Source organism: Pelecanus crispus, chromosome 7 (assembly GCF_030463565.1).
Source record: "Pelecanus crispus isolate bPelCri1 chromosome 7, bPelCri1.pri, whole genome shotgun sequence".
Lineage (NCBI taxonomy): Eukaryota > Metazoa > Chordata > Aves > Pelecaniformes > Pelecanidae > Pelecanus > Pelecanus crispus.
In genome coordinates, this window is record NC_134649.1 from 25738493 (window position 1) to 25766121 (window position 27629).

Sequence of the window (27629 nt, forward strand, 5' to 3'; positions counted from 1 at the left end):
ATCACAGCCCCTGATGGGTGGGATAGAAAAGAGCTGGAGGCTTCCCAGAGGGCTTCTTTCAGTTCCATGCCCAGCTGCTCCCAAGAGAGCGGCAGCAGAGAAGGGGCTGCTGGTAGCCTGCCTGGGTGTTGCAGCACCTTAAGGAAAAGGGAAGCCCTGAGGGGCCCATTCAGAGAGAGCCCAGAGAAAGAGAAGGAGAGAAAAGCCCGTTGCTGGTGCATGGTCTGATCCCCGCCGCAGCCATGCCACTGAGGGTGGCGGAAGCAGCGCAAGGTCAAAAGGTGCTCAGAGAGGTTGGAGGCATGGATGAAGAAGGAAAGGGGCAATGGAGAGAGCAGCTGGAGCTGAGCCAGGGACCTTTTGATCTGCAGCCCAATTCTCTGCCCCTGTGGCAGGCAAGGCTGCAGCCACACTCCCCACGCTCATACCTGCACCCACACCCCATCCCGCTTCTGCTTTTGTCTCGTCTGCCTGGTTGTTGCATGCTCTGACCTGTGGATGGGAGAGGGAACCAGCAAACACAAGCCCAGAAATGCAGGCGTCAGCAGTGCCACCTCATCCCTCGCCCTCACCAACAGGGTCTAAAACCTCAGGCTGCCCAGAGCCTTCCTGGGATGCCTTGCAGCATTTAAGACTGGCCAGCACCCAGTCCGGCTGGGCCAGCCCTGCCCTAGGCTGACTGGGAACCACCTCCACCCGCAGCAGTGTTGGGCAGGAAAGGAATGGCAGCAGGCACGGAGAGGCGGGGTTTCTCTGGCTCTTTGGCACCCCGCATGGTGGCGGGGGCAGCCCTCGGCTGGCGGGGAGCAGCAAGGGCAGGGCTGCGCCAGGAGGGAGCTGTGGGGGAGCGCAGCGCAGCGCAGCGCAGCGCAGCACGGGCAGGGCAATGCCCTCCGAGCCGGCGTGAAATGCAAGGCACTAACTGCTAAACAACTTGGCTAGAAGAACGAGCACTGCCTAGGACTATGCACTTTTGCCTCAGGGTCAATGTGACCCAAAGACCAAACCCAAACCGGTTCTCACTGGCCGAGAACATCCCATACAGATGACAAAACAGTAAAGAGATTTGTCTTCAAGAAACCCCCAGCCATATAACCACGGCCAGAACAGCAATTGACCTGAATCTAGTATAAACTCTCTCCACCTGCCCGGGACATTGGTTTAGAGCAATGGAGATAAACACCCCAGTGACCATACGTCCACACCACCTGCCCGGGAGAAGCACATACTGATTTTGCGAGCAATGGTAACTGATTAGCCCGCCCCTTAAGGTGAGTAATTTGATCCGTTGACACAACTGTGTTGTAAACATATATAAACCCTGCCATCCTCTAGATCGGGCTCCTCCATGCATTGGGCTGGGGCACCGCTATGCGCACAGCTACAATGGGAGAATTATTTCCATTGGCAATTCTATGCTGAGCGTCCTTGTCTCCCTCCTTGGCCAGCAAAGAACTGACTTGTATGCCAGACACAGTCGCGCAGCTCCCCCTGGGAGCTGGACTTCCGAGCTGGGTCGCAGCCCTCACGAGCTGGCTGGAGAGCAGCTCCTCTCCTCTCTGCCCCGCAAAGCAACAAGGCTGCCCCCGCGCTCCGGGGTTTCCTGAATTCAGCGCCTGCAGAGCCAGCTCGGGTGACCAAAGAGAAAGTCCCGATCCAGGGTTATGGGCAGGAGACGTGGGGAGAGGGACAAAGCAAGGCCCTTGCGCTTCGCGCCCCAGGCCCACTGCCACTGAGCTTTCCAGGGAGACATTTTTCCTGCCTGGGCAAGGGCACAGGATAGAGGAAGGGAAAGAGTCGTGAGCACGAGCGCTGGTGCTGGCAGGGCCAGGGAGCATCAGGCAGGGCTGTGGGAGGTCCCAGCAGAGGTGCTGGGGGGAGCAGAGTGGCGCAGCGGAAGCGTGCTGGGCCCATAACCCAGAGGTCGATGGATCGAAACCATCCTCTGCTAGTGCCATTTCCTTTTTCCGCCTCCCCTCCGCCTTTTCTCTTTTTTTTTTTTTCCCCCTTCCCCCTGCTCCTGACAGCTGCTGCCTCTCCCAGCAAGTTTTAACCCACACTGCTCTAGGTGTTGGGAGTGGAGGGGAGAGGGGGTGCTGCAGGGTGGCCTCTGTGAGAAGAGCTAAGAGGCTGTCCTGTGCCAGACACAGCTGGTTCCAGCTGCCTCCACATCACTGAGCCATCTGTGAAGTTTGTGGCATGGAGAGCAGCCATGATGGAGCTCCAGAATGAGCTGCTCCTTCCCTCGCCAGGCCGCGACATTTCAGTTGCCATGGCCCTTCAAAAACAATCGAGAGTGCCCTCTTCCAGAAGTCCTCTGTGTCTGAGCGCTTCCGTGGGCTGGCAGCAGGAAGACGGCATGGGTATCTGCAGGTGAGCTCCCGGCTACCTGAGTACCTGACGGGCCAGAAGCCAGAAGATGGCTTGGATGTTGACTGTGAGGTCACCTCTGGCTCTGCAGGCGATGGGCCATCCACAGGAATATTGCTTATGCTAGGTGCCCGTCTTCATTCCACAGTGGATACCGCTGCATGGTATATCTTTTATATCCAAAAACTTCTTGGTCCAAAGGAAGTGGAAAATCCATCAGAGGGAGATCTCTGTTTTCAACATGCAGGCGTGACGGCATCAAAAACGGCCGTCAGGCAATCACAAAGCAATATGGGAACCCATGGGGAACGGTGCTGTCAAAAGTTGCCTCTTCCCGTGTTTAGTGAGTGGGGGCTTCCTTGGCCTGATGTGCTTCTGGGTACACGGGTAGGGTTGGCTGGTCCTGGCAGGCAGCCACAGGTCTGCCTGAGAGCAGGTGGGTATGACGGGGTCAAGAAATGGCTGTCAGCCAATCACAGAGCAGTATGAAAACATCTTGCTTATGGTGTTTGATAAGAAAATGGCAGCTGAAAGACAATGGTGCCCCCCGTGTATGTACGGGAAGGTACGTCCTGGTCAGACGTACGTCATCATTCATCCGTGCTGGCGCGGGGATTCACCAAAGCAATCATCCACCACCCAAACCAGTAGCAGCACAGGGCAGATTTTAGCCCACGAACCGGCAGTGGGTAGAGTCCTGCAAGACAAATTACTTACGGGCATGCAGCATGGAACGTGGCAGATGCTGATATCCGACCAAGTTACGTAGAGCAAGAAACCTGGGCTAGAAATGATCCACCTGGCCTATTTGCACATTATACAATAGGAATAATAATCGTTACCCTAGCATTGCCTGCTTTTCACTCTCCGATTGCTGAGCTAATACTAGACAAGTGTACAAGTACATGGACAATATCCAGTGCCTAAGAAGAAATGCAGGCTGGTTGCTGGGCCTTTTTAATTCAACCAAAGGGCACATCATGCAACCACACGTTAGCCGGGACAGAGTGAATGTGCCGCCGTCTGGGGCAGGTGGAGACCTGTGTTAGCTCAGTGTTACGCCCTATGGTATTCCCAGTGGGCACTGCGTCGGCTACGTATCGCAAGGTTTTGGTAGTGGAGGGGTTAGGGGGTGCTGCAGGGTGGCCTCTGTGAGAAGAGGTAAGGAGCTGCCCTGTGTCAGACACAGCCAGTTCCAGCTCCACGGTGCGCTCACCGCACGACACAGCCGAGCCATCATCAAAGTTTGCAGCCCCTCTGTGAAAACATGTTCCAGAAAGGGCAGAAGACACCAGACGGAGAGAGGAGGAAGGAAGAAACCGAGTGGGAAAGAGCAGAGGGAAGAGGCATCCCGCTTGGGCGGGTAAGGGAGTCTGGTGTGAAGGAGCAAAGTTGAGCCTGCACACAGGGGAGAGGAAAGGCGCCGTTTTATGTTTGTCTTTTTGTTTCTCACTGCGTCAATCTGTTTTAATTGGCAAAAAATGTATTTCCCCCAGGTCGAGCCTGTTCTGCCCGCAACCGTTTTTGCTAAGCCCTGTCCCTGTGTTTATCTTGACACGCAAGCTTTGTCATCCTGTTTTCTATGCCTCACATACCACTGAAGGTGGGGAAAGGAGTGAGCAGCTGGGTGGGTGTTTGGCTGTTAGCTATGCTTACACCATCACAGGTACATACACACAAACGCACGTACGCTTGCATAGCACGCGCACAGCTGGCACAGGTATGAACGCAGGTGGGGAGCAGTGCCGCTGTGAGCACCCTCAGAACCACCACCAGCACTCACGCAGGCATGAAATAAGAGAGACGGCCTGATCCTTTTCTTCCTCTCTGGCTGCTTGGGAGTGGAGATCAGTATTGGACACACAGATGTCCTCCCTCCCTCCCTCCCTCCCTCTCTCTTCCTCCCTCCCTCCCATAAGCACACCAGCAGGTCCCTCGAACCCCGCGCCATACCACCGGTCTGCGCAGAGTCCACGCCCGGAGCTCCGTCCCGGTTTGTCCAGTGTCCTGCTCCAACCCTGGGCAGTCCTGGATGCTGATCTGCCCCAGTCGGCAGCTAGTGCAGCTTGAGATTCCCCGGCCAACCTGTTACACACACAGAAAACACACACGGCCTAGCAGCTTGAGGTCATGTGTGTGAGGTCGTTCAGGGGGCTGGAAGGAGGTGGCTGGCCAGTCTGTGAAGTGGAGGAGCAGGAGGAAAAGCTGGCCACAGGTGCGTTGGTGGTATAGTGGTGAGCATAGCTGCCTTCCAAGCAGCTGACCCGGGTTCGATTCCTGGCCAACGCACGCAAGCTTTTCTTCAGCTGGCCTCCGCAGTGCCTTGCCCCTCCTGCTCCAAAGGAACCCAGCTTCCCTCAGCAAGTTCAGCTCCCACAGGTGCGCCACTCCCCTTGACTCCCCCTGCAGCCTTGCCTCATGGCCAGGCCTCTGGGCACCTCCTAGCCCCGCAGAACACAGGCCTGCCTTTTAGCAAGGCCAGCCTTGGCAAAAGCAGAGTGCGGGGGCTGCTTTGGGCCATTCAGAGATTCTCAGGGAGTGCTGAAGCCCCGGTGCGGGCGCCCAGAGAACTTTGGCATTCTCCATGCCTGGGTATCGCGCTCAGGTTTCAGTGGGGCTCAGGCACTGAGCAGCCTGCTCTAGCTTCGGGACTAGCTATGCCTGTTCTGAGCAGGCATACTTGGACCAGTGACCTCCTGAGATGCCTTGCAGTCTAGCTCCTTCCATGAAGCAACAAGTCCCGCAGAGAGCTGTGTCCTCCTTCCCCTGTACCATGGGCCGTAAGTGAGCCTCTTGCCTGCAGGAACTGGAGCTTCAGTCATTGCTCGGCACCTGGCGCATCTCCTGTCCTTTCTCCTTGACTCTCCAGCCCCTTTCCCACACACTGACTCCCTGAGACTGGCACAGCATTCCCCCAGGGGCTGGTGTGGCAGAGCCCTCCTTGCCCAGCCTTCCCTGCCCGGAGCGGGGAAGAAGGAAGCAGCCTTGTTGCCCCAGGAACCATCCACGAGGAAGCACTGTGGGCCAAGTGCTTGGCTTGCCATATGGTGAGGCTCTGGAGGGAATGGAGGACGTCATGGGAAAGGTGGACGTGTGCCTGGAGCGTTTCAGGGAGTGAGAGTGCATCTGCCTGCATTGCATCCTCAAGCAGGCTCACACCAAATGATCAATGCTTTGTCCTTTTGGGTCCTAGGGATCCTCTGCCGAACTTGCTCCGGTTTATCGTCGCCTTTCCTTGGTTCTTCCCCTTTCTTGGAGACTGGGGCAACTTTCCCCTCTCATTAGTCACCAGGGAGATCCCCTGCCCTCTGCTCCTCAAGCTGGAGAGCCCCTGAGATGCATCCTTCCCTCTTTCGGGCCCAGTGGCACGTTCTACAGGTGCCGATCCAGGATGTGGCGTTGACCAGCAGGATTTCAAGCCAGAAAGTTTCCCTGAACTGCCAGTTCCTCACCAGCAAACATGGACAGCACCAGTGGGAAGAGGGGCGGGTGGGAGTAAAGGCCCACCAGTAAGAGGCCAGCAGGCACATCGCATCGCTCCAACACTGCTGACGCCATCCCAGCACAGGTTGCATGAGCGCTGGTGGCATTTTTCAGAAGCTCCACGGTCAGGAAGTGTGAGCCACAGAAGAGGTTTTCCCGTGGACACAGGAAGAGGAAGAGGGGACACGCACAAGGTGGTATCAGAGCATGCCGGAGCACGTGGTGATTGAGGGAGATGCTGCGGGAGCTGGGTTTGTTCAGCCTGGAGAAGAGAATGTGAGGGGGCACCCGAGTGCAGTCCTCCGCTGTGTGAAGGTGGCTCTCTGGCTTGCCAAGGCCTACCCTCAGCCAGAAAGACCTCGGGAGCGCAGGACCCAGGAGTGGCCTGGCCTCCTGTGTGGGCCAGCCTGGCCTGAGCTGCAGCTCCCAGGTGCTGGGGAGCTCTGGGACATCTCTGGCTCCCAGTGAAGCCTGTAAGGCGGGCGCAAAGCATCCTCCCCGCAGTGTCCCGCAGGGAGGAGCAGCATCGGAGGCTCCTGTGGTACGAGCAGTTACCATGACCTTGGGGAAGCAAAGAGGTCGGGGGCAAAAGCAGACCCAGCCAGGGCAGTGCTGCCAGGAAGGAAACCAAGGACAAAATGCCCTGAGCAAGGAAGCTGCCTGCACTGGCCCAGAATCCTTTCTCCTCAAGTGCTGGGTGAGACCAGCAGAGCCCCAGGAGCACCCTCCATTGCTTGGAGAGACGCTGTCTCAGCCCCAGAAGGGACATCCGTCCTCCTGCAGCGCCACAGCATCTGCATGGGAAAGGGCTGCCCCCTTTCCTCTGCTCAAGCCCCAGCACGGGGGTCCCTCCACCTCGCTGCAAGACCTTCAGCTCTTGCCGCTCCCAGACGCTCCTCCCACCCTGCTGGGTCCTGCAGATCCCAGGGATGGATGAGGAAAGCCCTCAGCAATGCTGCTTCTCCGGGACACGCTTTCAGAGTTGTGACTCTGTAGAGATCTAACCCTTCTCCAGCGACTGGGTGTTGTTTCTCATGCCCTCTCTGAATGTAACCTACCATTTGGCATCTTAGGCTTGCGCATGGCACCATGGTCTGTCCGGTGGGTTCAGAAGTACCGGATGCCAGCCCCGTGCTTCAGGCAATCCAAAGGTTCCAGGTGGCTGTGTCCTCAGTGTCCCGGGCTAAGTCTGCGATCCCGTAGGGTGTCCCCACGTATGTTTCCTCCCGTCAGGCTGCTGGGAGGAAGGGCCCTGCTCTCAACACACAGACTCAAACCTTGGCACAAGGAGGATAGCAGCAGTGCAGCTTTTCCCCGCCGTGTGCGTGGACCCTTCTTGGGCAGGCAGTGTGGCGGTCCCAGGGCATGAGGGAAAGCTCCCTCAGGCCACCAGTGAAATGTAGCTCTCTGAGTTTGGAGCAGCCTCGGGAGAGAAAACGGCGTTCTCACTGAGGCGGTGAGCCCCGCTTTGGGGCAGAAGGGGCCAGCGTGTCCTGGAAGAAAGGACACGGGTTGGAGGTCAGCCAGGACTGTCCCAGCAGAGGAAGGCAGTCCAGCTCGTGCAACCCATAACAAGCTGCTTTGGGTCCTTCTGCCAGCTCTTCCCTCTGTTGAACGTCTGGGTAAGTGTGTCTGGGTAAAGGCTGCTTAGTATGAGCTACAAGGTGAGAAACAGGAGAGGCAATAACTTACCCAGGCAGATTGACAGGCTGTCCAACACAGGGGTGAAGGGAGGCAGCAGCAGAGACCACAAGTGCAAGCATCGAACCACCGATGGCTGGGTCGTGAATGTACTCTGTGAGGTGCAGTGCTGAAGACGTTCTGCTGGAAACTTCATAACCAGGTCTAAGTATGCGAAAGCAAGATTCTCACAAGTTATCAGCCTGGGTCTTGTAAGAGAGGGCATGCCCTGCTTGTGCAAAGAGCTCTGCCACTCCCTTGAAAGTCCCTTTGAGTAGAGAGTGCCCGCTGGACCCGGAGGAAGGCTGCACATGGTGACGGCCAAGGAGACGGAGAGAGTGCCAGGCTCAGCCGGGAGCATATGGCTCGGTAAGGGTGGCCACAGGGGAAAGGCAGCATCTGTCCAGCAGGTCCCATGGTGTAATGGTGAGCACCCTGGACTCTGAATCCAGTGATCTGAGTTCAAACCTCAGTGGGACCTCCAGCTTTTGGCTCCCTCCGGGCTTTCCTCAGCATGTTTACACGGTAACAGCCTTGCTCTTGGGTCAACTGTTTAATGCACGCCGATCTTCCTTCCTTTCCTGCGCTCCCAGCCCTGGGACTGGCAACCGTTTCCCATCTTTGAACGGCACTCACAGAAAAACAGGGTTACCGTGTGTGCGCCATTGCCTTTATTTCCACCCCTGACCATTGCTCTCTCCATTTCTCTGAGGATTTTCTGTCTCTCTTTTGCCCGCTCGTTCATTTTTGATCCTCTGCTGTCACCTAGGGAGCTCGACCCACAGCCGGCAGTGCTCCATGCTTGTGGGTACAATTCATGCCATGGGAGAGGGCTCATTCTCCCTCTTCCTTGCAGAGCACGTGGCCAGCTGAGGGGGGAGGAGGAGAACAAACCACCACAAGTCTCCAGCTATGCTGCACAAAGTCTTTAATGAGAAGGAGGAAATGCGGTGGCGCAGAACAGAGACCAAGAAACTCATCTGCAGGGTTCAGGGAGGCACAGAGCATGGCCCATTTCCCAACAACGAGCTCCACACAAAGCGCTTGCCTTTTCCCATTCTGCTCTACCTGGTGGCAATCCCAGCCCACCAAGAGCAGTCCCTAACTCCGGCACCCTGCCCGCATCAGCAGGAGGTTCAGCAAAGCAGCAGAGAACGAGCCCTTTCTCGAGCAGTGCAGAGCAGAGCCAGAGGAGGCATGGCGAGGCCTGCTGTACAGCGAGGAGCAGTGTGCACAGGTGCCTCCCGCCAGGTGGGAAGAGGACACCCAGCCCGTCTGGAGCAGTAGGCACGCTCCTGCTGCAAAGTCCCCGTCTTCCTTTCTGCTCCAAAGGGGATGATCCGCCGGCTTCAGCAGTTGAGGCTGCAGCGCGGGGGAGGCAGACACAGCCCTGCCCCCCCCAGACCAAGGGAGCCCCCAGAAGAGATGGGAACCCCGCCGACGCTGAGGGAGCTCCCAACAGCAGCTGACAGGGAGGATCCCACGGCTGTGCTCTGAGGGAAAGAGGTGAGGATGGGGCCCGGCAGGGTTACCACCACCGGGGAGGCCTCGATGGCCACTGTCGAGTCAGCGCAGCGGGCGACACAGGGCTCGCTGCAGCTGCTTGCAAGTGGGGTTGGGCCAGAGGGGCCACAGGGGCGTGGAAGACAGGGTCTGAAGCAAGACATCTCTCGGTGAGGGAGGCAAAGCTGAAACACAGAGCAGGCAGGGAGCACAAACCTCAGTATCAGTCTCTCTTTCTTTTCCTCAGCTCTCCCAGTGGACACTCTTTCTTTTAAGAACAGGCACTGTGCCCACAGCTCCCACAGCCCTCCTTGTGCCCTCTGAGCTGCACAGCGCAGGAAGGCTGACCCACTTTTGGGATAGGACCCAGCACAGTGGATTTAAAGCACCTGTGGAAAGACCAATCATACCCCCATCTCCAGAAGGAGCATTGCTGCATTGAAGAAGGCGCTGGATGCACTTGGCCATTTGGTTAGAGACCATCTGCCTAAGGCAGCAATTCTGGTGGCAGACCTCCTTGCAGCTGAGCCCCATTGACCTCTTTCTGCTTCAGAGAGTCCCCTTCTTCCCAGCTCTCCCCAGCCACCATGTTCAAATGGGAAAGAGGTGACAGCCCTTGAACATTTCCATTGCAGGGCCAAGCTGAGGCAGCCCAAGTATCAACCTGAGTAGCCACCGTGACAGCAGTTCAGCCCGCAGGGAGAGATGGAGCGGACTCAGGCTTACCTCGTTCCTGAAGAAAACGGAGGCAAGAGGACGAGGATGCAGAGTGTGGAGCTTCACAGGCTTTTATGCTGTATCCCTGAGCCCCGGGGAGGCCACAAGCATTCCTTGCTCATGAAGCATCTAAACACCTAGTAATTGCCTCTTGCCAAGGCATCGTGATTAAGCCTTTGCCATTGGATCGGCCTCCCAGAGCACCTAGGAGTCATTGTGTTGTGGAAGAGTTGGGAAAAACCCGGACCTCCAGGCAAGCATGAGTCATCGTGCTGTGGACTTCAGTGGACACGGTGCCCCAGCCTCAGGCGTGCCAGGGATAACCGAGCTCATAGCCTCATTCCTCCCAGAGTGCTGCGTTTTTCAAGGGCGCATTGTAGCACCATTCCCGAGACAACTGGTGTGCTTCTATGGAATTTTGTGCTGCTGCTGCCTTCCAGTGGCCGATCAAGGGCCATGAGACTCAGTGCACCCCAGAATAATGAAGGGTCACCTCTTGAGAAGGGACCTGTGGAGGTCCTCAGGGATGACTTCCTGCTCCAGGCAGACTAAACGTCCCAGACGCCTCAGGAAGCTCTGGGCCTTGCCCCATCCACTGTCGGAGAGGTCACTGTTTCTTGGGCAGCTTTTCCAGGGCTGCACCGTGCTCCCTGTCACTTCTCCCACAAAGGCGGCCGGCATTTCTCTTGTTGCAACTTGTTAGTGTTGGTCTTGCCCTTTCGCGGTGCACCTCTCCGGAGGGTCTGGCTCCATCCTGCCACAACCTCCTGCAGCTGTTGGGAGACTGCAGTTCTTCACTTGCCTGGAATTTTCCTCTCACTGGCCCATCTGCCACCCTGGTACCAGTGACCTTGCAATCATCAAACAAGCCACGTGCCTCCTTCTTTCCTACCAGGTGTTCAGGCACAAGTGACCTCACAAGCACCTAGTGCTGCCAGGAGCCTACTCCGTCCCAGCAGCTACAGAGACAGAAGTGACCTTAAAATCAAAACGCAAGCCACACGCCTGCTGCTGGCCCAGCAGGCAATGGGGTAGAAGGGAACTCACAAGCACATAGCCCAAAATGTGCGTGCTGCTGCTCATCAGGAACACAAGCGCCGAGCGCAAGCCGTGTTCCTGCAGATGGCCTGTGGAGCCAGACGCGACCTCACAGTCAACATCCAAGCCATCTCCTGGCTTCTGGCCAGTCAGGTACTCAGGTAGCAGGGAGCTCACCTGCAGATACCCATGCCGTCTTCCTGCTGCCAGCTCGTGAAGCACTCGGACAAGGAGGGCTTCTGGAAGAGGAAACTCTGGATTGTCTTTGAAAGGTGACGGCAACTGGCAGAGGTTCCTGAGGCCTGGAGGAAGTCAACGTCACTCGTCTCTTCCAGAAGGGCATGAAGCAGGACCTGGGGAACTGCAGGCTGGCCAGCCTCACCTTGATCCCTGGGAAGGGGAAGGAGCAACCCATCCTGGAAACCCTTTCCAGACAAATGAGGAACAAGAAGGTGATGCTTTTTTTCATTACACTCTTTCCTAGCCCATTTCTGTGTGACTGTGCTCTCCTCTTTTTGCGGGGCTGTGCGTTTGTGTGTGTGTCTGTGTCTGTGTGTGTGAGCTGCTGGCCAGGAAACTTCAGCTTGCATCAAACCAAAATGGGGCACACCAATCCAGGTGTGGCGTCTGCAGTGCCAAGGGAAGGGCAACAGTCCTTTCCCCTCACCTTTCATCAGTGAGCTTGTGTTGGAAAGGAGCTTTCAAGATGACCCACTCTAAGCATGTATCCACCAAACAGGCATGCTTTCACCTGAGCAGGGGCTTGAGGCCTGGTCCCCACCCAACCAGCCAGGAGCTCTCACAGCTGAGCCTCCCAGGAGAGGACAGTGAGAGTGCCAGCACTGGTGAGAAGATTCCAGGGTTATGGGTTAAGCTCTGGAGGTGGACGGGAGGTAAACAGCAGGATTAGGAGTGAAGGCTGCCTGCGGGATTTGCAGTGGCCAAGCTGTGCTAGGACACAGGCAGATGGAGCCAGACTCTCCTGAGAGGTGCACTGCAAAAGGGCAAGAGGCAACAATCACAAGTTGCAGCAAGGGAAATTGTGGTGGGAAAAGAAGTGACGGGGGCACGGTGTGGACCTGGACGAGCTGCTCAAGAGACAGGGACCTCTCCGACAGTGGCAGTGTTCAGAAGTCGACAGGAGCCTTCTGAGGCAACTGGGAAGCTTGGTCTGCTCGGAGCAGGAGGTTGGCCCAGAGAACCTCCAGCAGTACCAGCCATCCCACATTATTCTGGGGCGCACTGGGTCTCATGGGCCCCTGAGGAGCCACTGAAAGGCAAGGCCTTGGAAGGCAGCAGCGGCACGAGATTGCACAGAAGTACCAGCTGTTTCGGGAATGGTAGCTGAGGAAAGACCTGTGGAAATGCCCTTGAGGAAAGCGGCACATCGGGGCTATGAGCTCTGTTATCCGTGGCACGCCTGAGGCCGGGGCACCGTGTCCACTGAAGTCCACAGCACGATGACTCATGCTTGCCTGGAGTTCAGGGTTTTTCCCAACTCTTCCGCATCATGATGACTCCCAGGTTCTCTGGGAGACTGATCCAACGTCCCTTTGTAGCTTGAAATGCATGGAATGGGCCACCCCATCCCTGAGCCAGGAAAAAAGGCCGTGAACTTCTGGCTCCCTTCCCTGCACCTCTCGTGAAAAGCAGGGCATCCACGCCTCTGGCGTCTGAGATGAACTTGCTGAGCAAAACAGGCCAGTTTGGGTGTGGGTCTCTTTCAGGTAAGGATGCGGGCATCTCTTTGGTCACAAAACCAGACTGTGGTAGAGCCTGATGAGAATAAGCAAGGTCCTTGTGGCCATCACTCCTGCCTGCAGGGGGCTTCCCTCCAGCCCACCATGGTCTCTCCTTGCCACTGAGCTTGGCCACATCCCTGGAGAGTTGCGTCTCTTCTCCCATATGGGATTGTGCAGTCTTGACCTTCTGCCTGAACTTACCCACAGTCTTGTGTGTGTCTATGACTACCCGTGGGGAGAAATGTCTCTCCGGGTTAGCCTGAGGACCTGTGCTGAAAGCTCTTGAGAGCTGACTTGAGGTGCCCTTCATGGTTGAATGTCACCATGATTCATGGACAAGCTCACCATGAAGAGGGCAAAGTGACAAAGGCAATCCATACAGTGGAAAACCTACTTAAAATCTCTGCACAGCTAGCCTGAGACCTCGGAGTTACTTGGCCTTTTGAAACTGGGACATAGATGAATCATTTCAACGTTCGATAGTATTGAAAAGGGAGTACAACATTTCAGATGAAAGAGGCAAAGGCTTAATTGCCAGCGAGGCCTTGCAAGCGGCAGCTACTAGGTGTTTAGATGCTTCATGAGCAAGGAATGCTTGTGGCCCCCCCCAGGGCTCTGGGACACAGTATAAAAGCCTGCGCGGCTCCAGGCTCTGTATCGCCCTCTCTTGCTTCCCTTTCCTCGAGGAACGAGGTAAGCCTGAGTCCGCTCCATCTCTCCCTGCGGGCTGAACTGCTGTCACGGTGGCTACTCAGGTTGATACTTGGGCTGCCTCAGCTTGGCCCTGCAATGGAAATGTTCAAGGGCTGTCACCTCTTTCCCATTTGAACATGGTGGCTGGGGAGAGCTGGGAAGAGGGAGGTTCTTTCAAGCAGAAGGGGATCAATGGGGCTTAGGTGCAGGAAGCTCTGCCACCAGAATTTCTGGCTTTAGGCAGATGGTCTCTAACCAAATGGCCAAGTGCATCCAGCGCCTTCTTCAATGCAGCAATGCTCCTTCTGGAGATGGGGTACGAGAAGTCTTTCCACAGGTGCTTTAAATCCACTGTGCTGGGTCCTGTCCCAAAAGTGGGTCAGCCTTCCTGCGCTGTGCAGCTCAGAGGGCACAAGGAGGGCTGTGGGAGCTGTGGGCACAGTGCCTGTTCTTAAAAGAAAGAGTGTCCACTGGGAGAGCTGAGGAAAAGAAAGAGAGACTGATACTGAGGTTTGTGCTCCCTGCCTGCTCTGTGTTTCAGCTTTGCCTCCCTCACCGAGAGATGTCTTGCTTCAGACCCTGTCTTCCACGCCCCTGTGGCCCCTCTGGCCCAACCCCACTTGCAAGCAGCTGCAGCGAGCCCTGTGTCGCCCGCTGCGCTGACTCGACAGTGGCCATCGAGGCCTCCCCGGTGGTGGTGACCCTGCCGGGCCCCATCCTCACCTCTTTCCCTCAGAGCACAGCCGTGGGATCCTCCCTGTCAGCTGCTGTTGGGAGCTCCCTCAGCGTCGGCGGGGTTCCCATCTCTTCTGGGGGCTCCCTTGGTCTGGGGGGGGCAGGGCTGTGTCTGCCTCCCCCGCACTGCAGCCTCAACTGCTGAAGCCGGCGGATCATCCCCTTTGGAGCAGAAAGGAAGATGGGGACTTTGCAGCAGGAGCGTGCCTACTGCTCCAGACGGGCTGGGTGTCCTCTTCCCACCTGGCGGGAGGCACCTGTGCACACTGCTCCTCGCTGTACAGCAGGCCTCGCCATGCCTCCTCTGGCTCTGCTCTGCTCTGCTCTGCACTGCTCGAGAAAGGGCTCGTTCTCTGCTGCTTTGCTGAACCTCCTGCTGATGCGGGCAGGGTGCCGGAGTTAGGGACTGCTCTTGGTGGGCTGGGATTGCCACCAGGTAGAGCAGAATGGGAAAAGGCAAGCGCTTTGTGTGGAGCTCGTTGTTGGGAAATGGGCCATGCTCTGTGCCTCCCTGAACCCTGCAGATGAGTTTCTTGGTCTCTGTTCTGCGCCACCGCATTTCCTCCTTCTCATTAAAGACTTTGTGCAGCATAGCTGGAGACTTGTGGTGGTTTGTTCTCCTCCTCCCCCCTCAGCTGGCCACGTGCTCTGCAAGGAAGAGCAACTGGCCTGTGTCCTGAGGTTACTGCCAGTTGAGGGTGGAGCTCCACACACCTAAAACAAGCAAGTAGGCAAGAGAAAGACCAAAAAGCCTTGGGGAAATGGAGTGTGAGTCTGTAGACTTGTGATCATGGCCCTGTGATATCTCTCAGGGTCAGCCTCCAGTCTCGCCACTGAAAGCATTCAAGAGTTGATCTCATGTCTTCTGCCGGTGTCCCCAGCGCATCTTGCATGTATGGTGTGAAAGCACTGACTTTCCACTGCCTGCCCTGAGTACCCCCTGGCAGAGGACAGAAGGAAGCTTATGAACCAGGCTGAGATGACCACACCTCCTGAGGTGGCAGGAAAAAAATGGACACGTGAGCTCAGCTGAGTTGTGCAGGGTGCCTTCACAAACAGGCAGGGACAAGTTGCCTTTCTGAACCTGAATCTCAGCCAGAGTGCTGGCATTTGGAAGTCAGGTTTATGCCTCCTTTCCTTTTGGTCATGCACCTCGCTTCTCACAGGTGCTTTGGAGGAAAAAAGCACGCAAGCTGCTCAGCAGTAAACCAAGGCCTCCCACATGCCAGCATGCAGCCAAGAACAAAGGAATATCCAGTGTCGCTGTTTAGCCTCCCAGATGATGCATTACTCTCCTCAAGGCTGCACCACCAAGACCTCTCAGCAGTCATTGCTGTTCAAGGTGCATGAACTTTGGGGCAGGTGGACGTCTTCCCCTGAATGAATGCTGTTGCTTCTGCTTTCCCTCTTGGTCCAATCTGTTCCCGGCAGCAAGCGCAAAGCCTTCTGCAAGGTGTCCTTCCTCTGCAGGAGACTTCGATGTCTGCCTGCCAAGCGCCCTTGCAGGGACTCCATGGGTGTCATTGTCTGGTTGATTCCCAGTTCCGCACAGCTAGGGGGGATCTGTCAGCCCTGTGAAAGGGACACTGGGGTGATTAAGGACTAGGCTCACCTGGCGTACAAGGACAGGCTGGGACAGCTGGGGTTGGTTAGCCTGGGGAAGGCAAGGCTGACAGTGCTGGAGAGTGGACACGTGGATTAAAGGAGAGAGATACGTCCTCTTGTCAGTGGTGCCCAGTGAGAGGTCAAGAAGCAATGGACAGAGGTGGAAACACAAGAAATGCCACACACGCTAACCCCGTTTGACTGTGAGCGTGGTCAAAGGTGGGAGCCAGTTTCCAAGGCAGGTTGTTCAGCCAAGTATTTAGATGTGTATGTTAATGCAGAGCTTTTGAATTAACTTCCTAGTCCTCTCAAATTTTCTTCAGAAACTTCATGTTAAAAACAGTCATGGCACTTCTCACTTTCATTGGTGTGATGGGAATAAACTCCAGGGGACGGGTATGGAGCGGGAAGGAGGAAAGCAGTGGTGTTCAGCTCTGGACGTAGGCAGTGTGACGGCAAGATGGTGTCAGGGTGGGCATTTCAGTAGGGAACAGAGCATGCGCGGTCACCATCCCCCTCTTCCTAACTCCACCAACTTGGAGCACTGCTATTGACAGAGTGGGAGTCTGTAAATACTGTGCTAACACAAACCCCACATAGAACCCCAGTGCCCAGAACGGTTTTTGACTGTCAGCAGAGCAAAGCAACCCTGGAATCAGGGGCACGAGAAACTTCACCCCCTTCCAGTAGAGGGTCTAGCTGAGAGAGACTCCTTGTGTTTCCCTTGCCCCTACAGGCCATAAGCTGCAAGAGAAATAAGGGTGGCTTACTTCTTAGTTACCAGGAACGTTGCTACACCCAATTCCAGTAAACTTCAGGTTGTCCCTGCAATGCTGGAGCCTGGACAGGGTAGGTCAGTGTCTCCAGGATGACTTCAGACCAGACCAACAGGCCTTTGAGCCTTTACATAAAGAACAGGCCTCCTCCCACCACGCTCCAAAATTCATAGCTGCCCTCATGCGGCATAGTCCGTCCCTTGACAGCCACCTCGGCATTACTGGTCTTCATTTGTACCCTGCCACAGGAGCATGCTTTTGCTGAGAGTGGCAGCTAGCAGCACCAGCAGTTCCAGGACTAAAAATGCCTCTCTCCGGACTCCTGTCCCAGCACCGCAGTCAGAAGGCCAGCCTGCAGCCCTGACAGCAGACAGAAAGCACTGGCCTCAGGCCGGTCTCAAGGCAGCGGGGAGGTGAGGGGAGCTGCCTGAAATCCCAGGAGAAAGCTGGGTGGTATCTGAGGAGGAGAGGCTACCTGCAGAAGGTACAAGGCACCCTGGAGCCAGGCTGGAGAGACCTTTATCAGCATTGGCCACGAATCGAAGCCAGATCAACTACTCAGAACATAGCTCTTCCACCAAAACAAGCTCTCTCCTGCCTCCCCCCAAGTCATCCACACCTCCCATTCATTCTCCCTTTGCCCCTCCACGCTTCTCCTCGGGCAGGCTCCACCTTGCCCTTTCCATAGATCTCTCCCACTCTCGCAAACCGTTCCCTCTACACACCAACGACCTGCGTGGCAGATGGTCTCTAACCAAATGGCCAGGTGCATCCAGCGCCTTCTTCAATGCAGCAATGCTCCTTCTGGAGATGGGGTACGAGAAGTCTTTCCACAGGTGCTTTAAATCCACTGTGCTGGGACCTATCCCAAAAGTGGGATGCGCTGTGCAGCTCAGAGGGCACAAGGAGGGCTGTGGGAGCTGTGGGCACAGTGCCTGTTCTTAAAAGAAAGAGTGTCCACTGGGAGAGCTGAGGAAAAGAAAGAGAGACTGATACTGAGGTTTGTGCTCCCTGCCTGCTCTGTGTTTCAGCTTTGCCTCCCTCACCGAGAGATGTCTTGCTTCAGACCTTGTCTCCTCTCCCACACCCTTGTGGCCCCTCTGGCCCAACCCCGCTTGCAAGCAGCTGCAGCGAGCCCTGTGTCGCCCGCTGCGCTGACTCGACAGTGGCCATCGAGGTGGCCACAGGTGACCCTGCCGGGCCCCATCCTCACCTCTTTCCCTCAGAGCACAGCCGTGGGATCCTCCCTGTCAGCTGCTGTTGGGAGCTCCCTCAGCGTCGGCGGGGTTCCCATCTCTTCTGGGGGCTCCGCTGGTCTGGCAGGGTCAGGGCTTTGTCTGCCTCTCCCCTGCTGCCGTCTGAACTGCTGAGCACTCCCACCACACTCCAAAATTGCATAGCTGGCCTCATGCAGCACAGTCCGTCCCTCGACGGCCACCTAGGCATTATTGATCTTCATTTGTACCCTGCCACAGGAGCATGCTTTCCTTGCCACGTGCAACCAGCCGCAGCAGCAGCAGGACCAGCTAGCTCTGTGCCAGGCCAAAGAAGCCTGTCTTTTGGCTCCTGTACCAGCACTGCAATGAGGAGTCAAGCCTGGAGCCCTCCCAACAGGAAGAAAGCAATGGTCTCACTTTGTCTTTAAGCCGTAGGGAGGCGAGGGGAGTGGCTTGAAACCCCAGCAGAAAGCTGGGCATTTTTTGAGCAGAAGAGCCTACATGCAGAACATATAAGACGCCCACCCTGGAGACAGGCTGAAGAGACATTTGTCAGCGTTGGCCAGGAGCTGAAGCCAGATCAACCGCTTGGAAGGCAGCTATGCTCACCACTATACCCGCATCGCACCTGTGTGCAGTGCTGCCTCCTGCTCCTCCCCTTCACAGAGTGGCTGGCCTCCTCCCTCCAGCCCCCCGCACACACACTTCCTCGAGCCGCTCCTCATGCTCACCCTCTCGACTGCAACCACCTCCCACCCTTGCTCTGCATGCAGACAGGCACTGCCAGATGCACCACCTCCACACTTACTCCTCAAAACTACTTTCCAAATATTCCTGCTCCAGAGCCAAAAGGGAATCGGAGCTACTTTCATCTCGTGATGGAAATGATGGCTTTTGTGGATCACTTAACATTTTGGTCCATGCTCAGGAACTGGACAATGCTTGCCAGTGCTGGAAAAAAGCTCTGGTCTTACCTATTCCACCAAAACAAGCTCTCTCCTGTCTCCCCCCAAGTCATCCACACCTCCCATTCATTCTCCCTTTGCCCCTCCACGCTTCTCCTCAGACAGGCTCCACCTTGCCCTTTCCGTAGATCTCTCCCACTCTCGCAAACCGTTCCCTCTACACACCAACAACCTGCGGGGCAGTCGTGGTCTTTGCTCAAGGGTTGACACCACCCTACGTCCCCAAGAGGCTGGAGGTGCTGCCGGGACGTCACCATCTTTGCTGCAGGAGCGTCCCCACCCTAGTGGTCACAGCAGCCTTGGAGTCCCCCTCAGATAAATTTGAGAAGCAAAGCGCGGTCTAATATACCGCCCCACAACTGCCACCATCCCTGGTTGTCTCCACACAGCTGCCTTCCCTTCTTCCCCGGAAGCAGTCGAGACCAGCCGGGGAGCAAAACCATCCCCCCCGTGGCAGGATATCCCAGATGCCCGGCTGAGGACAAGGCGCTGGGAGCTGCAGCTGTAGCCCCTGCGGTTATGCCTCTCAAGGCCTCTGGAAGCCTGGCACCAGGTGCCTGTCATACTCAGTGGAGGTCTCAACTGCAGGAGTGAATGCTGGCCCTGAAACTCCCAGGGAGTGAGGTGTCATTGCACAGGGCACGTGATCAGCAGGGCAGAGAGGGCTGGAGCAGGTAGTTGTGGCCGAGTGGTGAAGGCGATGGACTAGAAATCCATTGGGGTTTTCCCTGCGCAGGTTCGAATCCTGTCAACTACGAGGAGCAGTCCCCTTTTGGGCTCCCTGCAATTAACCAGGCTGCAGCTGTGGGATTCGGCTCCATACTGTACCTGGTGCCCAGGGAGACAGTAGAACCCAATTGCCTTGCAGCACTTGTCCTCGTGTCCCCCCCAGCTCCCTGCCCCCTCCCCTCCCCGGCCGCACGCACCCCCCCCCCCCACCACCCCCCCAAAGCTCCTGGATGCATGGGAAATCCTACTCCCTTTGACAGGGTAGGCAAGTTGGCAGAAGAGAATGGACCAGTGCTGAGTAGGAGCCATGAAAAGAAGTCTACTGTTGTTGCTCGTTGAGCAGAACTTAAAGAGACTGACCTCGCCACACATCCCAAGCAGCACAGCCCCATCAGCTGTCTTCCCTACACCTGAGACTACAGCAGCTTGTCTCCGACGACAGCTTCCGCAGGATGGCTGTCATTGCTAAAGATGAAGGGAAGACACCGCATGGATCTGGGATCTTGCACTCACAAAGTGCCCCTCAGTTTAGGTCTCACAAAGGCAAACTGGTGTGGAGTAAGAGGCAAGTCGGGGGAAGAGAAGGCACCAGCTTCACCAGGTGGTGACTGTGCCATCAGGAGGCCATTCCCTGCCATCACAGCCCCTGATGGGTGGGATAGAAAAGAGCTGGAGGCTTCCCAGAGGGCTTCTTTCAGTTCCATGCCCAGCTGCTCCCAAGAGAGCGGCAGCAGAGAAGGGGCTGCTGGTAGCCTGCCTGGGTGTTGCAGCACCTTAAGGAAAAGGGAAGCCCTGAGGGGCCCATTCAGAGAGAGCCCAGAGAAAGAGAAGGAGAGAAAAGCCCGTTGCTGGTGCATGGTCTGATCCCCGCCGCAGCCATGCCACTGAGGGTGGCGGAAGCAGCGCAAGGTCAAAAGGTGCTCAGAGAGGTTGGAGGCATGGATGAAGAAGGAAAGGGGCAATGGAGAGAGCAGCTGGAGCTGAGCCAGGGACCTTTTGATCTGCAGCCCAATTCTCTGCCCCTGTGGCAGGCAAGGCTGCAGCCACACTCCCCACGCTCATACCTGCACCCACACCCCATCCCGCTTCTGCTTTTGTCTCGTCTGCCTGGTTGTTGCATGCTCTGACCTGTGGATGGGAGAGGGAACCAGCAAACACAAGCCCAGAAATGCAGGCGTCAGCAGTGCCACCTCATCCCTCGCCCTCACCAACAGGGTCTAAAACCTCAGGCTGCCCAGAGCCTTCCTGGGATGCCTTGCAGCATTTAAGACTGGCCAGCACCCAGTCCGGCTGGGCCAGCCCTGCCCTAGGCTGACTGGGAACCACCTCCACCCGCAGCAGTGTTGGGCAGGAAAGGAATGGCAGCAGGCACGGAGAGGCGGGGTTTCTCTGGCTCTTTGGCACCCCGCATGGTGGCGGGGGCAGCCCTCGGCTGGCGGGGAGCAGCAAGGGCAGGGCTGCGCCAGGAGGGAGCTGTGGGGGAGCGCAGCGCAGCGCAGCGCAGCGCAGCACGGGCAGGGCAATGCCCTCCGAGCCGGCGTGAAATGCAAGGCACTAACTGCTAAACAACTTGGCTAGAAGAACGAGCACTGCCTAGGACTATGCACTTTTGCCTCAGGGTCAATGTGACCCAAAGACCAAACCCAAACCGGTTCTCACTGGCCGAGAACATCCCATACAGATGACAAAACAGTAAAGAGATTTGTCTTCAAGAAACCCCCAGCCATATAACCACGGCCAGAACAGCAATTGACCTGAATCTAGTATAAACTCTCTCCACCTGCCCGGGACATTGGTTTAGAGCAATGGAGATAAACACCCCAGTGACCATACGTCCACACCACCTGCCCGGGAGAAGCACATACTGATTTTGCGAGCAATGGTAACTGATTAGCCCGCCCCTTAAGGTGAGTAATTTGATCCGTTGACACAACTGTGTTGTAAACATATATAAACCCTGCCATCCTCTAGATCGGGCTCCTCCATGCATTGGGCTGGGGCACCGCTATGCGCACAGCTACAATGGGAGAATTATTTCCATTGGCAATTCTATGCTGAGCGTCCTTGTCTCCCTCCTTGGCCAGCAAAGAACTGACTTGTATGCCAGACACAGTCGCGCAGCTCCCCCTGGGAGCTGGACTTCCGAGCTGGGTCGCAGCCCTCACGAGCTGGCTGGAGAGCAGCTCCTCTCCTCTCTGCCCCGCAAAGCAACAAGGCTGCCCCCGCGCTCCGGGGTTTCCTGAATTCAGCGCCTGCAGAGCCAGCTCGGGTGACCAAAGAGAAAGTCCCGATCCAGGGTTATGGGCAGGAGACGTGGGGAGAGGGACAAAGCAAGGCCCTTGCGCTTCGCGCCCCAGGCCCACTGCCACTGAGCTTTCCAGGGAGACATTTTTCCTGCCTGGGCAAGGGCACAGGATAGAGGAAGGGAAAGAGTCGTGAGCACGAGCGCTGGTGCTGGCAGGGCCAGGGAGCATCAGGCAGGGCTGTGGGAGGTCCCAGCAGAGGTGCTGGGGGGAGCAGAGTGGCGCAGCGGAAGCGTGCTGGGCCCATAACCCAGAGGTCGATGGATCGAAACCATCCTCTGCTAGTGCCATTTCCTTTTTCCGCCTCCCCTCCGCCTTTTCTCTTTTTTTTTTTTTCCCCCTTCCCCCTGCTCCTGACAGCTGCTGCCTCTCCCAGCAAGTTTTAACCCACACTGCTCTAGGTGTTGGGAGTGGAGGGGAGAGGGGGTGCTGCAGGGTGGCCTCTGTGAGAAGAGCTAAGAGGCTGTCCTGTGCCAGACACAGCTGGTTCCAGCTGCCTCCACATCACTGAGCCATCTGTGAAGTTTGTGGCATGGAGAGCAGCCATGATGGAGCTCCAGAATGAGCTGCTCCTTCCCTCGCCAGGCCGCGACATTTCAGTTGCCATGGCCCTTCAAAAACAATCGAGAGTGCCCTCTTCCAGAAGTCCTCTGTGTCTGAGCGCTTCCGTGGGCTGGCAGCAGGAAGACGGCATGGGTATCTGCAGGTGAGCTCCCGGCTACCTGAGTACCTGACGGGCCAGAAGCCAGAAGATGGCTTGGATGTTGACTGTGAGGTCACCTCTGGCTCTGCAGGCGATGGGCCATCCACAGGAATATTGCTTATGCTAGGTGCCCGTCTTCATTCCACAGTGGATACCGCTGCATGGTATATCTTTTATATCCAAAAACTTCTTGGTCCAAAGGAAGTGGAAAATCCATCAGAGGGAGATCTCTGTTTTCAACATGCAGGCGTGACGGCATCAAAAACGGCCGTCAGGCAATCACAAAGCAATATGGGAACCCATGGGGAACGGTGCTGTCAAAAGTTGCCTCTTCCCGTGTTTAGTGAGTGGGGGCTTCCTTGGCCTGATGTGCTTCTGGGTACACGGGTAGGGTTGGCTGGTCCTGGCAGGCAGCCACAGGTCTGCCTGAGAGCAGGTGGGTATGACGGGGTCAAGAAATGGCTGTCAGCCAATCACAGAGCAGTATGAAAACATCTTGCTTATGGTGTTTGATAAGAAAATGGCAGCTGAAAGACAATGGTGCCCCCCGTGTATGTACGGGAAGGTACGTCCTGGTCAGACGTACGTCATCATTCATCCGTGCTGGCGCGGGGATTCACCAAAGCAATCATCCACCACCCAAACCAGTAGCAGCACAGGGCAGATTTTAGCCCACGAACCGGCAGTGGGTAGAGTCCTGCAAGACAAATTACTTACGGGCATGCAGCATGGAACGTGGCAGATGCTGATATCCGACCAAGTTACGTAGAGCAAGAAACCTGGGCTAGAAATGATCCACCTGGCCTATTTGCACATTATACAATAGGAATAATAATCGTTACCCTAGCATTGCCTGCTTTTCACTCTCCGATTGCTGAGCTAATACTAGACAAGTGTACAAGTACATGGACAATATCCAGTGCCTAAGAAGAAATGCAGGCTGGTTGCTGGGCCTTTTTAATTCAACCAAAGGGCACATCATGCAACCACACGTTAGCCGGGACAGAGTGAATGTGCCGCCGTCTGGGGCAGGTGGAGACCTGTGTTAGCTCAGTGTTACGCCCTATGGTATTCCCAGTGGGCACTGCGTCGGCTACGTATCGCAAGGTTTTGGTAGTGGAGGGGTTAGGGGGTGCTGCAGGGTGGCCTCTGTGAGAAGAGGTAAGGAGCTGCCCTGTGTCAGACACAGCCAGTTCCAGCTCCACGGTGCGCTCACCGCACGACACAGCCGAGCCATCATCAAAGTTTGCAGCCCCTCTGTGAAAACATGTTCCAGAAAGGGCAGAAGACACCAGACGGAGAGAGGAGGAAGGAAGAAACCGAGTGGGAAAGAGCAGAGGGAAGAGGCATCCCGCTTGGGCGGGTAAGGGAGTCTGGTGTGAAGGAGCAAAGTTGAGCCTGCACACAGGGGAGAGGAAAGGCGCCGTTTTATGTTTGTCTTTTTGTTTCTCACTGCGTCAATCTGTTTTAATTGGCAAAAAATGTATTTCCCCCAGGTCGAGCCTGTTCTGCCCGCAACCGTTTTTGCTAAGCCCTGTCCCTGTGTTTATCTTGACACGCAAGCTTTGTCATCCTGTTTTCTATGCCTCACATACCACTGAAGGTGGGGAAAGGAGTGAGCAGCTGGGTGGGTGTTTGGCTGTTAGCTATGCTTACACCATCACAGGTACATACACACAAACGCACGTACGCTTGCATAGCACGCGCACAGCTGGCACAGGTATGAACGCAGGTGGGGAGCAGTGCCGCTGTGAGCACCCTCAGAACCACCACCAGCACTCACGCAGGCATGAAATAAGAGAGACGGCCTGATCCTTTTCTTCCTCTCTGGCTGCTTGGGAGTGGAGATCAGTATTGGACACACAGATGTCCTCCCTCCCTCCCTCCCTCCCTCTCTCTTCCTCCCTCCCTCCCATAAGCACACCAGCAGGTCCCTCGAACCCCGCGCCATACCACCGGTCTGCGCAGAGTCCACGCCCGGAGCTCCGTCCCGGTTTGTCCAGTGTCCTGCTCCAACCCTGGGCAGTCCTGGATGCTGATCTGCCCCAGTCGGCAGCTAGTGCAGCTTGAGATTCCCCGGCCAACCTGTTACACACACAGAAAACACACACGGCCTAGCAGCTTGAGGTCATGTGTGTGAGGTCGTTCAGGGGGCTGGAAGGAGGTGGCTGGCCAGTCTGTGAAGTGGAGGAGCAGGAGGAAAAGCTGGCCACAGGTGCGTTGGTGGTATAGTGGTGAGCATAGCTGCCTTCCAAGCAGCTGACCCGGGTTCGATTCCTGGCCAACGCACGCAAGCTTTTCTTCAGCTGGCCTCCGCAGTGCCTTGCCCCTCCTGCTCCAAAGGAACCCAGCTTCCCTCAGCAAGTTCAGCTCCCACAGGTGCGCCACTCCCCTTGACTCCCCCTGCAGCCTTGCCTCATGGCCAGGCCTCTGGGCACCTCCCCACACACTGACTCCCTGAGACTGGCACAGCATTCCCCCAGGGGCTGGTGTGGCAGAGCCCTCCTTGCCCAGCCTTCCCTGCCCGGAGCGGGGAAGAAGGAAGCAGCCTTGTTGCCCCAGGAACCATCCACGAGGAAGCACTGTGGGCCAAGTGCTTGGCTTGCCATATGGTGAGGCTCTGGAGGGAATGGAGGACGTCATGGGAAAGGTGGACGTGTGCCTGGAGCGTTTCAGGGAGTGAGAGTGCATCTGCCTGCATTGCATCCTCAAGCAGGCTCACACCAAATGATCAATGCTTTGTCCTTTTGGGTCCTAGGGATCCTCTGCCGAACTTGCTCCGGTTTATCGTCGCCTTTCCTTGGTTCTTCCCCTTTCTTGGAGACTGGGGCAACTTTCCCCTCTCATTAGTCACCAGGGAGATCCCCTGCCCTCTGCTCCTCAAGCTGGAGAGCCCCTGAGATGCATCCTTCCCTCTTTCGGGCCCAGTGGCACGTTCTACAGGTGCCGATCCAGGATGTGGCGTTGACCAGCAGGATTTCAAGCCAGAAAGTTTCCCTGAACTGCCAGTTCCTCACCAGCAAACATGGACAGCACCAGTGGGAAGAGGGGCGGGTGGGAGTAAAGGCCCACCAGTAAGAGGCCAGCAGGCACATCGCATCGCTCCAACACTGCTGACGCCATCCCAGCACAGGTTGCATGAGCGCTGGTGGCATTTTTCAGAAGCTCCACGGTCAGGAAGTGTGAGCCACAGAAGAGGTTTTCCCGTGGACACAGGAAGAGGAAGAGGGGACACGCACAAGGTGGTATCAGAGCATGCCGGAGCATGTGGTGATTGAGGGAGATGCTGCGGGAGCTGGGTTTGTTCAGCCTGGAGAAGAGAATGTGAGGGGGCACCCGAGTGCAGTCCTCCGCTGTGTGAAGGTGGCTCTCTGGCTTGCCAAGGCCTACCCTCAGCCAGAAAGACCTCGGGAGCGCAGGACCCAGGAGTGGCCTGGCCTCCTGTGTGGGCCAGCCTGGCCTGAGCTGCAGCTCCCAGGTGCTGGGGAGCTCTGGGACATCTCTGGCTCCCAGTGAAGCCTGTAAGGCGGGCGCAAAGCATCCTCCCCGCAGTGTCCCGCAGGGAGGAGCAGCATCGGAGGCTCCTGTGGTACGAGCAGTTACCATGACCTTGGGGAAGCAAAGAGGTCGGGGGCAAAAGCAGACCCAGCCAGGGCAGTGCTGCCAGGAAGGAAACCAAGGACAAAATGCCCTGAGCAAGGAAGCTGCCTGCACTGGCCCAGAATCCTTTCTCCTCAAGTGCTGGGTGAGACCAGCAGAGCCCCAGGAGCACCCTCCATTGCTTGGAGAGACGCTGTCTCAGCCCCAGAAGGGACATCCGTCCTCCTGCAGCGCCACAGCATCTGCATGGGAAAGGGCTGCCCCCTTTCCTCTGCTCAAGCCCCAGCACGGGGGTCCCTCCACCTCGCTGCAAGACCTTCAGCTCTTGCCGCTCCCAGACGCTCCTCCCACCCTGCTGGGTCCTGCAGATCCCAGGGATGGATGAGGAAAGCCCTCAGCAATGCTGCTTCTCCGGGACACGCTTTCAGAGTTGTGACTCTGTAGAGATCTAACCCTTCTCCAGCGACTGGGTGTTGTTTCTCATGCCCTCTCTGAATGTAACCTACCATTTGGCATCTTAGGCTTGCGCATGGCACCATGGTCTGTCCGGTGGGTTCAGAAGTACCGGATGCCAGCCCCGTGCTTCAGGCAATCCAAAGGTTCCAGGTGGCTGTGTCCTCAGTGTCCCGGGCTAAGTCTGCGATCCCGTAGGGTGTCCCCACGTATGTTTCCTCCCGTCAGGCTGCTGGGAGGAAGGGCCCTGCTCTCAACACACAGACTCAAACCTTGGCACAAGGAGGATAGCAGCAGTGCAGCTTTTCCCCGCCGTGTGCGTGGACCCTTCTTGGGCAGGCAGTGTGGCGGTCCCAGGGCATGAGGGAAAGCTCCCTCAGGCCACCAGTGAAATGTAGCTCTCTGAGTTTGGAGCAGCCTCGGGAGAGAAAACGGCGTTCTCACTGAGGCGGTGAGCCCCGCTTTGGGGCAGAAGGGGCCAGCGTGTCCTGGAAGAAAGGACACGGGTTGGAGGTCAGCCAGGACTGTCCCAGCAGAGGAAGGCAGTCCAGCTCGTGCAACCCATAACAAGCTGCTTTGGGTCCTTCTGCCAGCTCTTCCCTCTGTTGAACGTCTGGGTAAGTGTGTCTGGGTAAAGGCTGCTTAGTATGAGCTACAAGGTGAGAAACAGGAGAGGCAATAACTTACCCAGGCAGATTGACAGGCTGTCCAACACAGGGGTGAAGGGAGGCAGCAGCAGAGACCACAAGTGCAAGCATCGAACCACCGATGGCTGGGTCGTGAATGTACTCTGTGAGGTGCAGTGCTGAAGACGTTCTGCTGGAAACTTCATAACCAGGTCTAAGTATGCGAAAGCAAGATTCTCACAAGTTATCAGCCTGGGTCTTGTAAGAGAGGGCATGCCCTGCTTGTGCAAAGAGCTCTGCCACTCCCTTGAAAGTCCCTTTGAGTAGAGAGTGCCCGCTGGACCCGGAGGAAGGCTGCACATGGTGACGGCCAAGGAGACGGAGAGAGTGCCAGGCTCAGCCGGGAGCATATGGCTCGGTAAGGGTGGCCACAGGGGAAAGGCAGCATCTGTCCAGCAGGTCCCATGGTGTAATGGTGAGCACCCTGGACTCTGAATCCAGTGATCTGAGTTCAAACCTCAGTGGGACCTCCAGCTTTTGGCTCCCTCCGGGCTTTCCTCAGCATGTTTACACGGTAACAGCCTTGCTCTTGGGTCAACTGTTTAATGCACGCCGATCTTCCTTCCTTTCCTGTGCTCCCAGCCCTGGGACTGGCAACCGTTTCCCATCTTTGAACGGCACTCACAGAAAA

At 56.6% G+C, this 27629-nt stretch overlaps 7 non-coding genes across 7 annotated transcripts; all 7 read left to right on the plus strand.

Annotated features, from left to right (window-relative positions):
- The first annotated feature begins 1879 nt into the window (after positions 1-1879).
- On the plus strand, positions 1880-1951 carry TRNAM-CAU (transfer RNA methionine (anticodon CAU)). The gene has a single exon. It is a non-coding gene; the product is annotated as a tRNA-Met (tRNA).
- A 2636-nt stretch (positions 1952-4587) lies between these two features.
- Positions 4588-4659, plus strand: TRNAG-UCC (transfer RNA glycine (anticodon UCC)). Its single transcript has one exon. It is a non-coding gene; the product is annotated as a tRNA-Gly (tRNA).
- Positions 4660-7942: 3283 nt separating this feature from the next.
- Positions 7943-8014, plus strand: TRNAQ-CUG (transfer RNA glutamine (anticodon CUG)). The gene has a single exon. It is a non-coding gene; the product is annotated as a tRNA-Gln (tRNA).
- Positions 8015-19198: 11184 nt separating this feature from the next.
- TRNAS-AGA (transfer RNA serine (anticodon AGA)) lies at positions 19199-19281 on the plus strand. The gene has a single exon. It is a non-coding gene; the product is annotated as a tRNA-Ser (tRNA).
- A 2487-nt stretch (positions 19282-21768) lies between these two features.
- Positions 21769-21840, plus strand: TRNAM-CAU (transfer RNA methionine (anticodon CAU)). Its single transcript has one exon. It is a non-coding gene; the product is annotated as a tRNA-Met (tRNA).
- A 2636-nt stretch (positions 21841-24476) lies between these two features.
- Positions 24477-24548, plus strand: TRNAG-UCC (transfer RNA glycine (anticodon UCC)). The gene has a single exon. It is a non-coding gene; the product is annotated as a tRNA-Gly (tRNA).
- Positions 24549-27396: 2848 nt separating this feature from the next.
- Positions 27397-27468, plus strand: TRNAQ-CUG (transfer RNA glutamine (anticodon CUG)). The gene has a single exon. It is a non-coding gene; the product is annotated as a tRNA-Gln (tRNA).
- Positions 27469-27629: the final 161 nt, after the last annotated feature.